Raw genomic sequence first — 13,037 nt, 5'->3', positions numbered from 1 at the left:
CCCCATCTTATGCATTTGAAATGACTTTGGCTGCATAGATGTGCAAATTTGTTTAAAAAGTCACTGTCCCAGTGTAGACTGGTGCACTCTTATCTGCTCTACTGATCGCAACGCTGGGCTCATTTCTCTGTTAAGTGTTTAGTGGGGGATGAGTAGCTGAGGCGTGCTTTAGATTTGTGGTGTGGAGATGTGGAGATGTGGACTACAGCCAAGATTTGTGTGGACGCGTTGCCGTCTGACAGGCTTTTCATCAACAACATCGCAACAGTGGACTAATGCCAGAGTTTGGAGTGTACGGACTCCATCATTCACAGACTCACACACTCCCTTCATCCTGGAGCAATGAGGCGAAGCATTCTGCTCACAGATCATGTGCGCCCAAGACAAGTTTAGGACCGGGGTGAAGGAGATGACATCTGACAGAAGTTCTATTGGCTGAACACTTCTTATCCACGACTGAGCCACCAGGACATCTATCTCTTGATTCAATCAAGACACAAGGAAATTGCCTTCGAATTCAATGCATGTCAGTGTATCTGTCACTGAAGTAGCATCAATCACACGGCTCATTTGTGAGCCAAAAAATCCAGAACTTCCTGAAAAATGTCTTCAAGACACGTCACACAAAAGGTTTGGTTTTAGAAGGGTTATTTTTCGAGGGTCAAGGTTCAATAGACAGATTTATCTTTATGGGGAGAAGGCTGATTTTTGTATTTAGTCGTTTTCCTGAAATCTCAGCTGAAGCTGTAGATGTACTAGTATTTTGTATATCATCTACAAACAGTATAAAACAAATGGATGTAGCTTCTGGATTAGAAAAATGAAATCAGTGCAAAATACCTAAAAACCTGCATTCTATCTGAAGGCCACCAGATGGTGATAGCTGTGGTTGCAAAACAACTTCCAGTCCTATAGAAGAGTTTATCTGATATCTCCGTATATATGTTGTTCCTGCATTATTATAAAAAATTCTTCATTAATTTACACAATATAATAAATATATTATCAAGTTAGGTTAGATGTTAGCCAAATTTATGTCACACATGTTAGTTTGTTAGTGATCATTTTTAGCCATTAGCCAATGAAATGAAGCCCTATAGAAGTCTGTGAGAAAACAGGTTTGTTCCTGATGTTCATAAACACTTTCCTGCCTTGAGGCGACATTTGTTGTGATTTGGCGCTATATAAATAAAATTGAATTGAATTGAATTGAACTGAGTTTAAGGGTTCACTCATTTTGGGTCATACTGAATAAAAGATTAAGTCTAATAGTATATCGGTGAGAAAATAACAATCATCAACAAATTCATGAAGAGAGAGCTTGTGAAATGGAATAGGCATGAAGGAATGAATAAAGAAGTGGAAAAACTTGAGGAACAAGTACTGGGAAATGGGAACCTAGGATGAAAAAAAACCCAACTTTTTATTTGTTTTCATACCACATAAAAATCATAGTCAGTGGCGGATCTACAGGGGTGGCATGGGGTGGCATTGTCCATAGCAAATAATCTCTTGCCACCCCTAGTGCCACCCTAGTTTTGCATATGGCAATGTTGTTTATTAAAATAAGCTAGCATTAACACTTTGAGCCTGGCTACAATTAAAAATGAATATAAATTGTAAAACTGAATATATTACATAGCGTTACCACTACCACACCACTAACAAATGGTTCAGCCCATAGCTTAGACAAGTTGTACTTCTTGTTGTCCATAGCAACCGATGTTTATGATTGTGCACATTTTAAGTCAACACCATTACCATTCTTAAATTTCAACACAGGTGGTTGATTGTGACAGTCTGGAAATGGAATACTATCTGAATACTATTTATACTAATTTCTGAATACTATCGTCACGGTTATTGTGGGATGAAACAGTAAAATCTGTGTTTTCTAAGCACAACGCAAAAAAAAAGAAAAGGAAAAAAAATTCCACCACTTTCCTAGTGCATCCAATAAAATAAAAAATGATTTGGCAACACATGGGATTTGGTTATTTAGGAAGAGAGGAAAGTTTTGGGATAGACTGCGGCAAAAAGAGATAAAGTGAGTGCTATAGACAGCAAGTTTTGAGATGTGATAGATTTGTTACATTTAACATGTTTGGAGAGTGTTGTTAATGTGTTGTGTTGTCTTGTGCAGTCGGTGTGTAGTGTAGCCGTTGTTTTGTTTTGCGTATCATAACAATGAGGGCAGTAGTGAATGTGACTAAAATGTTTAATTATCTGGGCTAAAGAAAATACAGTTATAGACTATTTATATGAAACATGTGTAGACTTACTGCATTTGTTTATTCTAACCATATATAATGCATATTACAGGATGCAACACCAGCATGTGTAAAAACACGGCTTTGATTTTGCCACTCGATTTGATTTCCGTGCCACCCTATGAACATTTCTCTAGATCCGCTTCTGAACATAGTATTGAGCATCCACACACAAGGACAAGGAGAATATACAAGAGAATATATACAAACTCCATGCATTCCTGCTCCAGAAAATGGTTTATTTCTTTAAATAAAACATGAAAGCTAAGTTGGACAGAGGCTTCTCTCCACTTTTACCCAGCCATACTGTAACAAGAAAAGACTGCATTGTATTTGCTGCTGAGCTCAATCTGATTCTTAAAACTATTTATCCTGAGGCATCAGTGTGAGCAGGAGTTGGTGTAGTTATTTCACAATGCAAACCCTCAAGAGAAATCTTTCTCACCACATCGAGCCTCTGATAGTGTTAGCTCGCTGCTAGCGGCTGTCACTAGCTAGTATATTGAATCAGACAGTGTGTGTGTTAACTGTAGATATATATGAATGCCTGAAGTCTCTTTAGATTTAGATTAGGATGAAAACAGCTATTTCTCTCATCTGCAGGCACTGCTAGACATCTCTGCGTCTATAGCACATAGTAAACGTTTTATACAGGGGCGATTCTAGAATCAGAGCTTTGGGGGTGCTGAGCACCCAGAGAGCTGCCCAGCCAGGCAAGATAAACCTGTCTCTGTCAGTCCCTGCATCCTTAAATGTTGTCCCGAGTTCTCTCTGACTGTCACTTTGGTGCATTTAAACCCCTGTTCCTCCCTGTCCTGATCGTCTGTTGTATTCATCTCCATTATCAGTCATCATAATTTTACCATCTCTGTGTAAGTCTGCAAATTTCTTTATTAAATCATAAGATTCTTAAATTCATCAAGTCTCTCTGTGCCTGGGTCCTCGTCACAAAACATGACATCACTGTTTTGTACATTTTAACACAATTTAATCCCACATTTGTGAAAGAAAAGCAAAACACTTTTTTGAAAAGTCTGTAACAAAACCATCAAATCTGATCAAGGTTATTTAAATGCTGCTAAAGAAGAATGGATTGGAATAAAAAAAAAATACATATCCTAACCTTAATTACTGGGTGAGAATAATGAATGATGCTCATAGTGAGTAAGAAGTAAACTGAGTGCATTTTTTGGACAGAGATTCACATTTAATGTGTATGTATAATATAATACAGATACATAAAAAACACTCCCGAAACAGAATAAATTGTTACAAATAAATTATTACATAATATTAATAAAAACTATAAAAATGGAGGCAACTTTGCCTGTGGTAGAATGTATACAATGTGTACAATGTATGCAGATACTAATTTTACTAATTTAATAATACTAATTTTCTGTTGTAAGATTTATGAGTTTCATGCTTTCATAGTGGTACTTAGGAGAGCTTAACATTTTATCAGGTGGTACACACTGTAAAAAGTTTGAGAAACACTGAGAAGTGTATGTGTGCTTTTGGAAAACATTTAAAGCTGCTGTACAGAATCTTTGAAACAAGCTTAAAACATTTTTAGAATATAAACAGAGCATCTGCTTCTCTTTACAGCTCCTCACTCCACCAGGGCTGTTTGGCACTTTCTGATAGTGTGCAAATGTAATGTACATACTGCGGCAGTCATACAGACAACTGGACGGTCCAAAAGTTGGCCTACCTATTACTGGCTGAGGTTTTAGAAGAGTTGTGGCTGAACCACATAAAAATATATCATTAATTTTAATCTCCCCAATCAATTATAATGTTATGTTGGAATGTTGTTAAAGAGGGTCAAAAATGTTTCAACCCAGTTTGTTTTGCAGATTCTGTATAGCAGCTTTAATATAGGGAGGACACAACTTCCAGACTGTGTGAGTTTCTGTTGTGCCTGTCACTGTTCCCTGTCTGTTTTCTTACCTGGTTCTTCCTGACCTTGCCCTTTCTCCTCACATTCCCCTCTTTCCTCTCTCCCTCTTTGGACTGACAATCATACACAAATAGATTGTATTAAATTAGATGAAAAATTACATTAATATGAAAAAAATTCTATTAAGATCACTAATGAAAAAGTCCTCTCTCAGTGTACTTTCAACCAAAAGGCAAATAACCAAACCACATGAACATCTAATAAAAGATATACACATTAAAACGCTGATCCAACATTATTCTTGATTGATGGATCATTTGATTTTACACTTTTACCTGAATGTGGCTCTCTTTTTTTGAAAAAACTTCCTCATATTCATTATGAACCTGGCTGTCTCTCTGTACGCACACACAACAGGAGTTATAAGGTTAATGGGCATTCAGTCAGTTAGCTAGTTAGTATCCATTTAAAACAGGACAGTGGTAACAACTTTAGGCTACGGAAAATTTAAAGTTTTAGATTTTTAAATAGGCTGTATACATTTCAATGGGAGGAACAGGACGGTGAAATGTCGCTGAATTTACTACAGAGCAGGACGGATTGTAGGGTAGCAAACATTGTCGGAAAACACATTTTCAACACTGCAGGTTACTTGGTGTAATGTTTTTCAGTTAAAAAGAAACATGGTCTGACTCCTACCTAACTATATAAAGAGTAACTGAAGGTTAAATGCAGCTAATATGTCCTGTTTTAAGCCAGGCACTCACACCTCCGCTCCGCTGTGTCTCAGCCACCATCGCTCTGGCAGCAAGAGCGCTAGAGCCAGAGCAGGAGAGAGCTGGAACAAACCATTTTGGGAGGGGGGGGGGGGTTATCTATACTTTTGTTGTTAAAATGTTACGTCTCAAACAAGTACAGTACTGTATGCTTTTTATATTTTTAATAGTGTGTCACACAAACAGCAAATATTGTCAAAAAAAGTAAGAAATCTTTGGGGGTGCTTTGATTCATTTTGGGGGTGCTGAAGCACCCCCAAAAATGGGCTAAAATCGCCCCTGGTTTTATATGATTGCTGCAGTACGCTAATAAAAAACGCAGGTTCTCTGCAGTGCAGTCATTTTAGAGCATAAAGCACAAATGAGAGTCATCTTGACGTCTTTTAAAAGATATTGTTAGAGTGACGCTGGTGATGTGTGCAGCATGAAGCAGCTGAGCATCTACATAATCACAAACATGCTCTTTAGGAATATTTCTTGGGGGGGGGGGGGTTAAAAAAATTGTTTTAGAAAACAAAAATTACAAATAAAGTCTTACTAAATGGTGTGTTTTTTATGATTTCTAAATGATGCCCTGAGAGGATTTCTAAAGGTAAATTTGCAGTGAGTTTGCTTCGTATTGAGCAACAGATGGGCTATGACTCAAAGTTCAATGACCAAGTTTTCTTTTGAAGTTCCTCCCAGTTCTGATGATCCTGTAATACTGGATCACTGGGCAGCAGTGTTGGTCAAGTTACTTGAAAAAAGTAATCAGTAACTAATTACTGATTACTTCCCCCAAAAAGTAATCCCGTTACTTTACTGATTACTTATTTTCAAAAGTAATTCATTACTTAGTTACTTAGTTACTTTTTAAAAACACGATTTACAACCTGAATAGGTGATAAAGCGATAGATCTTTCAGCCCAATTCTACTTTTTCTACATAATCCATCATACAAAATGTAATCAAATGGAAAAGTCCCTTTTTAAAACTTGTTTTATTAGTTTTAATCTTTTAACTTTATGCATCAAGCAAAAATTTAATTATATGCAACATTCTCTGACTGGAAGAAATTTGTTTAATATTTAAACCTATTTTCTGCACATTCCAGCACATAAAATAAAATATTTTTTGTGTTTACACTCACTCTTTCAAATAGATGCAAGTAAAACACAGCAGAAAATAAATAAAGTCAAAGACTCAGCGGTCCTTTTGCTCTATTTTCACCTGTAAAGCAGGTGGGCGGAGGTTTACCTTGGTGCAGGTGTGCCGCAGCGGTCAGTGGAAGAATCCGCGAGTTTCTCTGTGACTTTCCCATTACGTCATAGCGCACTCGGCGTTTGCACGGAAGTTTAGGGGGTTTTTTTCGCTGTAAAAAGAAGTTTTCTTCCCACGCACAACGGACACTAATTTTTATGTCACTTTTTATGGAATCAAACTCAAAGTAAGGTCAGTACTTCCACGCTTTAAACGCTGCACGCTCATACTCTCTCCCGCACTCGATATATTATCCATTGTTGCTCTGTACACAGCTGTTTTCACAAACGTCGCACTTGCTTACGTCACTGCCATGAGACATTCTCGCAATAAATCATGGTTTTAGTAACGCAGTAACGCAGCGTTCCTACGGGAAAGTAACGGTAATCCAATTACCGTTTTTGCAATAGTAATCCCTTACTTTACTCGTTACTTGAAAAAAGTAATCGGATTACAGTAACGCGTTACAAGTACCGCGTTACTGCCCATCTCTGCTGGGCAGTGCTTGTGATTCACACCCAGCTGCTGATGATTTCAGGCTGATTCCCGTGTTTCGTCTCCTAGTGTCGCCAAACATGTGACAACGGCTGTGAAAGAGAAAATTATGTGGACATGTGTGTACAGTTTTGTGTTAACATATAGTGCAGAGTGTTTTGTATTAACTCGACTGAATCTGGTGGTTATTTGTAAGGCTATAGCCTGTTTACAGGTTATTTGCCAAGTTTTAATTCTTGGAGAGACTTTTTTCATCCAACCTCGTGAAAAGAGAATATTACATTTGTAAATGAGACCATAATAAGGTTTGAGTTTATAAACAAGAGAAAACTATAAACCAGGTTCAGGTTTGATATGTTTATTGATTAGCATTCAAATATCTCAGTGAAGACAGAACAAAGATTTACCACAAAGCAAGAAAGCATGAGACAAGGCTAATCAAAAGGTATTGGCTGAAGCATTTGCTTATTACGCCAACCCTTTTAACAAAAGATCTTTTAGCATGCAGCTCCTGTACACAGGGCTCGAAGCAAATAATAAAATTCAATTCAATTCAATTTCATTTATATAGCGCCAAATCACAACAAATGTCGCCTCAAGGCGCTTCATAGATACAGAGAGAAAAGCCCAACAATCATATGACCCCCTGTAGAATGTGCAACATAGGTTGATTTTAGTGAGCAAACAAACTCATTGCTATCCACCTAAAACACTAAGTGTGAAAATGTGACCTACAAACCAATGAGAGATGGTTTTTTTTATCTATACAGTTTTGCAGACATGTGACATTAACTTGTGGAAGAGACAGGCCTGTCCAGCTACTCTCAGAGCTGTGGAGAAACTGTGAAAAGTCCAACACAAAATTGAAAAAGTAGACTTGAAAATTGTTGGCTGCAGGTCTGAAGCCCAACTTTCACTTTGAAGGTGAATTTTCTCCATTTCTAGTTCAACCAGTTTCTTGTACAACCACTCGGCTAGTAGTTAGCGAGTATTTAAAGACCAACAGGAAAACGTTTGGTTACTAGCCTAACCTCAGTTCTGTGAAAGCCGAGTCAAGTGTCTCGTTATGGGAAGTGCCCTCTGGAGGCAGCCTGCTAGCAACCAAAGTAATCAGATCAAGTTTTGGTGCAGCACCTTCTTTGCAACCAGTTTCGCCCCGTGAGAGCCAACAACCTCCAGGAACCACTGCCAACCAGTTGATAAATACACCTTTTTCCATAAAAAACGATAAAAAACCCAAAAGCCATAAATTTCACACCCAAGCCTCAACTCTCATGGCCCAGTACCAGGCTGTGGCCCAGGGATTGGGGACCGCTGACCTAGAGGAACTGCAGGTCTTGTTACTTGTCCAATGAGTTCAGTTTTCAACCCCAGACGTTGCTTGGCTAAATCCGGAAACCACAAAACACATTCCCTGAAAACAAAACCTAAACACAACATAATTGCAAGAACCACCACAACACATAAACTTGAACCCATCCAGTGAGTTCAGTGCAGAACTCTGCATACCCACTAAAATAATATCTTAATTATGAAGCAGGCAGAAAGAACAGGAAAGAGTATAAAAAAGGAAAAGTACTTGTACAATAGATAAAGTTAAATTCATTATTCAGTTTATGTAAGGCCATTGTTTGCATCTATGGTATTAGCCCTGAAATGTAGGCACTAAAAGCAAAGTGAGGATCCTTTTAAAGATAAACCAATGAATAGTTTTTTTTAGCAGTTACCTTTGTATAAAGTACAACAAAGGCAACAGAAACATAAAACCTGTCAAATCAATATGTAGTGTGAGCTTTTGTAGCTCCCTCACTTGCATAGTTTTTCAAGGTGGTTGGCAGGTAGCATTATTCTTCGGTTGATTTAGGCTGTCTCAGTGTTTTCTGTTTCTTCACGTAATCCCACACCAACTTTATGATGTAGAGATCAGTGTTTTACAGGTGTCATACCAGATGTTCCAGGACTCTTTGTTGTTAAATTAATAAATAAAATAAATATTGCTGCATGTTTAGAGTCGTTGCTGCAGAGCTGCAGGGGTGTCTGACAGGTATTTGATGATGGATAGAAATCTGAAACACTCAAAGTGCTTACATTTTATTTTTTGCACAGTAATGAATCGGTTGTTTGCTGTGGAGCGCCGTGTAATAGCTGCATACAACGGCAGGGTGATCACATAAATTTGCTCTTTTTACATAACACACGAGAAACATTTGGAATCAAATGTAACTTGGTTTGAAGGTGCATTTTAAAATTAATCCTCCTGATCCCTCATTATGTAAGACGGTTGCAAATGAATGTATATCTAGAAATACTGTGTCTCCTCGGAGAAGAACACTTGAGGTACACCACTTCAGGCAAGCTCCTGCTCTATGAAAAGGGAAGAGTGGCAGTAAGTGACAGGTGACTTGGAGTACTAATGTTTTAGCGTCAATAACCCTTATTTCCTTAATACATCACTTCCAGTGCTGTAAATAGAGATTTTGCACATTGAGACTTTCCTTCCTTCATTTTCCCATACAAACAAATTACACTCATCAGTAAAGGTCAAATCTTTCATGGCCTTATCTTCCCATCCCCTCCTAGTAAACCTTTCCTTTGGCTCCTGTGACTGCTTTAATGAAAAACAGAAACATAGAGAATCATCACCCGGCCTCCTCAAACACTCTGTGTGATTTGGTTAAATAAACACTCACAGTAGAAACTGTGCATGCAGAAGGTCTGAGCTGCGATCAAGCAGATTCCCGGATAGTAACAACTGCCACATCAATAATGCAGACATGTCATTACTCTCAACAAATTTAAAGCTGCCAAGAAATAAAAAATGCCTTTTACCCTCCTGTCCTAGGTGTATTGTTTTTCGCCTTTGATTCATATGCCCGTCATAAAAAAATCATATTTTAATATCGCCGGAAAAAATTCCACCCATTTTTCTTATTGTGAATTTCTTTTTTGCTGACTCAGAGAAAATAGTTTTGGGTTGCTTTTAAAAAACCCCAAAAAAAACCAAAACACTTTTCCAAAGAAATATGACTTTGTGCCGACCCAGCAAACCTCTCCAGTCAACGTGACGACTGTATATTCCACAGCGCCTGTGGATGTGTGCGAGCACAGGCAAACTAAAGGATTGACGACCAAATTAAACGTGCATGTTGGGGGCAAAAAATGTAACTTGCCCATTAATTTATCTTTCTAAAATAGAGATTAACTGTCATTGATTATAATATATTAAATAATCTCAGTATTTTCTGCTAGATTCAGGTGGAACTTGTGTATTCTGTCTCTGGCTTCACATTTTTCTGTGTTTTATCCTCAGTTACATTGACATAAAGGCATCTGCTGTGATGCTTACTCCTCTGATGAAGTCTCACAAGTGTCAGTACTGATAAATGATCAGAATTATATATTTCTGACTGTCTGAGTCAAAACTGAATCGAAATGAATCGGGACCTTGTGAATCAGAATCAAACTGATTATAGAAATCAGTGACGGTACCCAGTCCTAATCTGGGGTTTACAACAATAGAAATACATTTATTTGTGTCTTGGTAGTAGGAATGGTGCCAAAACAATTCCTGTGGACAAGAAAATTTCAATTTCAATAGTAGAAGCCTGTATAAAATTTTTTCTAAAATTACAGAATGTTTAAGTAAGTTAAAAAAGTTTAATATAATTGCAATATCAGAAACATGGCTCGATAATGAGAAAATTAGTGAAATGGGACTGGAAGGATACGAATTATTTACAATGAACAGGGTGAATAAAAAAGGAGGCGGTGTTGCCTTATATGTAGATAAAGTTTTGAAATGTAGTCTGATTGAATGTATGTCAAGCACCATAGATAACGTATTGGAATGTGTCACTATTGAAATCCATGTTGAAAAAGCTAACAATATAATTATAAGCTGCATCTATAGGACACCAGGTTCATGCCTTGAGACATTCAATGAAAAACTTGCTGCTATGTTTAGCAACCTAAATGATAAAAAAGTGCAAATAATTTGTGGTGATTTTAATATAGATTTGCTAAACCCAAATGGACATCAGAAAACAACAGATTTCATAAATACAATGTATAGTAACTCCCTTTTCCCTGTAATTATAAAACCAAGTAGAATAACAATTGATACAGCTACATTGATAGATAATATATTCACAAATAAAATTGACCATGAAATAGTAGGTGGACTTCTTATAACTGATATAAGCGATCATCTTCCTGTTTTTGCAATTTTTCAAAATTATTTTGGGATTAAAACTAAACAAAAGAATCAAATATTTGATATGATACGACTTAGAACAACAAGAGCCATTGCTGCCCTCCAGGTGGACTTAAAGGAACACAATTGGAATGAGGTTTTTGCAAATGAAGATTCAAATAGTGCATATGATGCATTCTTATCAACTGTAATTTCACTATATGAAAAACATTGTCCTTTAATGAAAATCACTAGAAAGCATCACAGATCAAATAAGCCATGGATCACAAAGGGGATAGAAGATGCATGTAAAAAGAAAAATAATCTATATAAGAGATTCATAAAACAGAGGACAAAAGATGCAGAAATAAAGTACAAGTTATATAAAAATAGATTAGTAAATATTATAAGAACAAGTAAGAAAGAATATTACCACAAATTATTGGAGCAAAGTAGAAGTAACACACAAGAAACATGGAGGATATTAAATAGTATAATCAAAAAGGGCTCAAAAAATAAGAATTATCCAGATTATTTTAAAAAAAGATAAAGATATTGTGCTTGATAAAACTAAAGACATTGCAAATGAATTTAATGATTTCTTTGTAAATGTTGGCTTTAATTTAGCAAAAGAAATTCCAGAGTCAAGAAATAATAACGACCTAAATAAACATATTACTCAGAATGTGTCCTCCATGTTTATTGGTGCTGTAACTCATAGAGAAATAATTAACATTGTGAAGACATTTAAAAATAAAAAGTCCACTGACTGTTTTGGTATTGACATGATATTAGTTAAAAGTATTATAGAATATATAGTGCAACCTTTCGCATACATTTGTAATCTGTCCTTTCAAACTGGTGTATTTCCCTCACAAATGAAAATAGCAAAAGTTATTCCAATCCATAAAAACGGAGAGAGAAGTCAGTTTACCAATTATAGGCCAATATCACTGCTCCCACAGTTCTCAAAAATTTTAGAAAAGTTATTTATCAATAGACTTGATAAATATATTGAGAAGCATAATCTCCTAAGTGATAACCAATATGGCTTTAGGGTGAAAAGGTCCACTTCGATGGCAGTGATGGAACTTGTAGAAGGGATATCTAATGCTATAGATAATAAGGAATATACTGTTGGTGTTTTTATAGACTTAAAAAAGGCGTTTGATACGATTGATCATTCTATATTAATGAATAAACTAGAGAGATATGGCATAAGAGGGTTAGCATACAAGTGGATGAAAAGTTACCTGGATGACAGATATCAATATGTCGAATTCAATAATGTAAAATCTAAGCAGTTGAAGGTAACTTGTGGTGTTCCTCAGGGCTCTGTGCTGGGCCCTAAATTATTTATATTATACATAAATGACATATGTAGCATTTCCAAACTGTTAAAATGTGTATTGTTTGCTGATGATACCACTCTGTATTGCTCAGGTAAAAACCTAGAACAGCTTCTGACTACAGCGGAAAAGGAGTTAAATATATTAAAAAACTGGTTTGATGTAAATAAGTTATCATTAAATATAAAGAAAACAAAATTGATTATTTTTGGCACTAGACAAATGAAAAATGTATCTAAAATCAGGGTTAATGGAATTGAAACTGAAAGAGTGTACGAAAATAAATTTCTTGGAGTGATAATTGATGATAAGCTGAGTTGGAAGTCTCATATAAACCATGTGAAAACAAAAATGTCAAAAACCATTGCTATTCTCTATAAAACAAAGCATGTCCTGAACAAAAAATCATTATACACACTCTATTGTACTCTGTTGCTTCCATATATGACTTACTGTCTGGAGATATGGGGTAATGCATATAAAACGAACACTCTTCCTATTTTCAAGTTGCAAAAAAGAGCTATAAGAATTATAAACCAATCAAACTATATAGAACCAACTAACATTTTGTTTATTAATCTGAATACCCTGAAATTTTATGATTTAGTTGAATATAAAATGGCACAGATAATGTATAAAGCACAAAATAACTTGCTTTGCCCCAGTACTCAGAAGCTGTTCAAAGTCAGAGAGAGTCAATATGACTTAAGGGGAACAGATTTCTTTAAAAAAAACAAGATAAGGACAAATATAAAGCAGAGATGTGTTTCTGTTAGAGGAGTTAACCTGTGGAATAGTTATGACAGTGATTTA

The sequence above is a fragment of the Neolamprologus brichardi genome, chromosome 9 (genome assembly GCF_056152115.1).
Source record: "Neolamprologus brichardi isolate AB-2024 chromosome 9, ASM5615211v1, whole genome shotgun sequence".
Lineage (NCBI taxonomy): Eukaryota > Metazoa > Chordata > Actinopteri > Cichliformes > Cichlidae > Neolamprologus > Neolamprologus brichardi.
The sequence above is the reverse complement of the archived record's forward strand: the minus strand, read 5'-3'. Positions refer to the sequence as shown.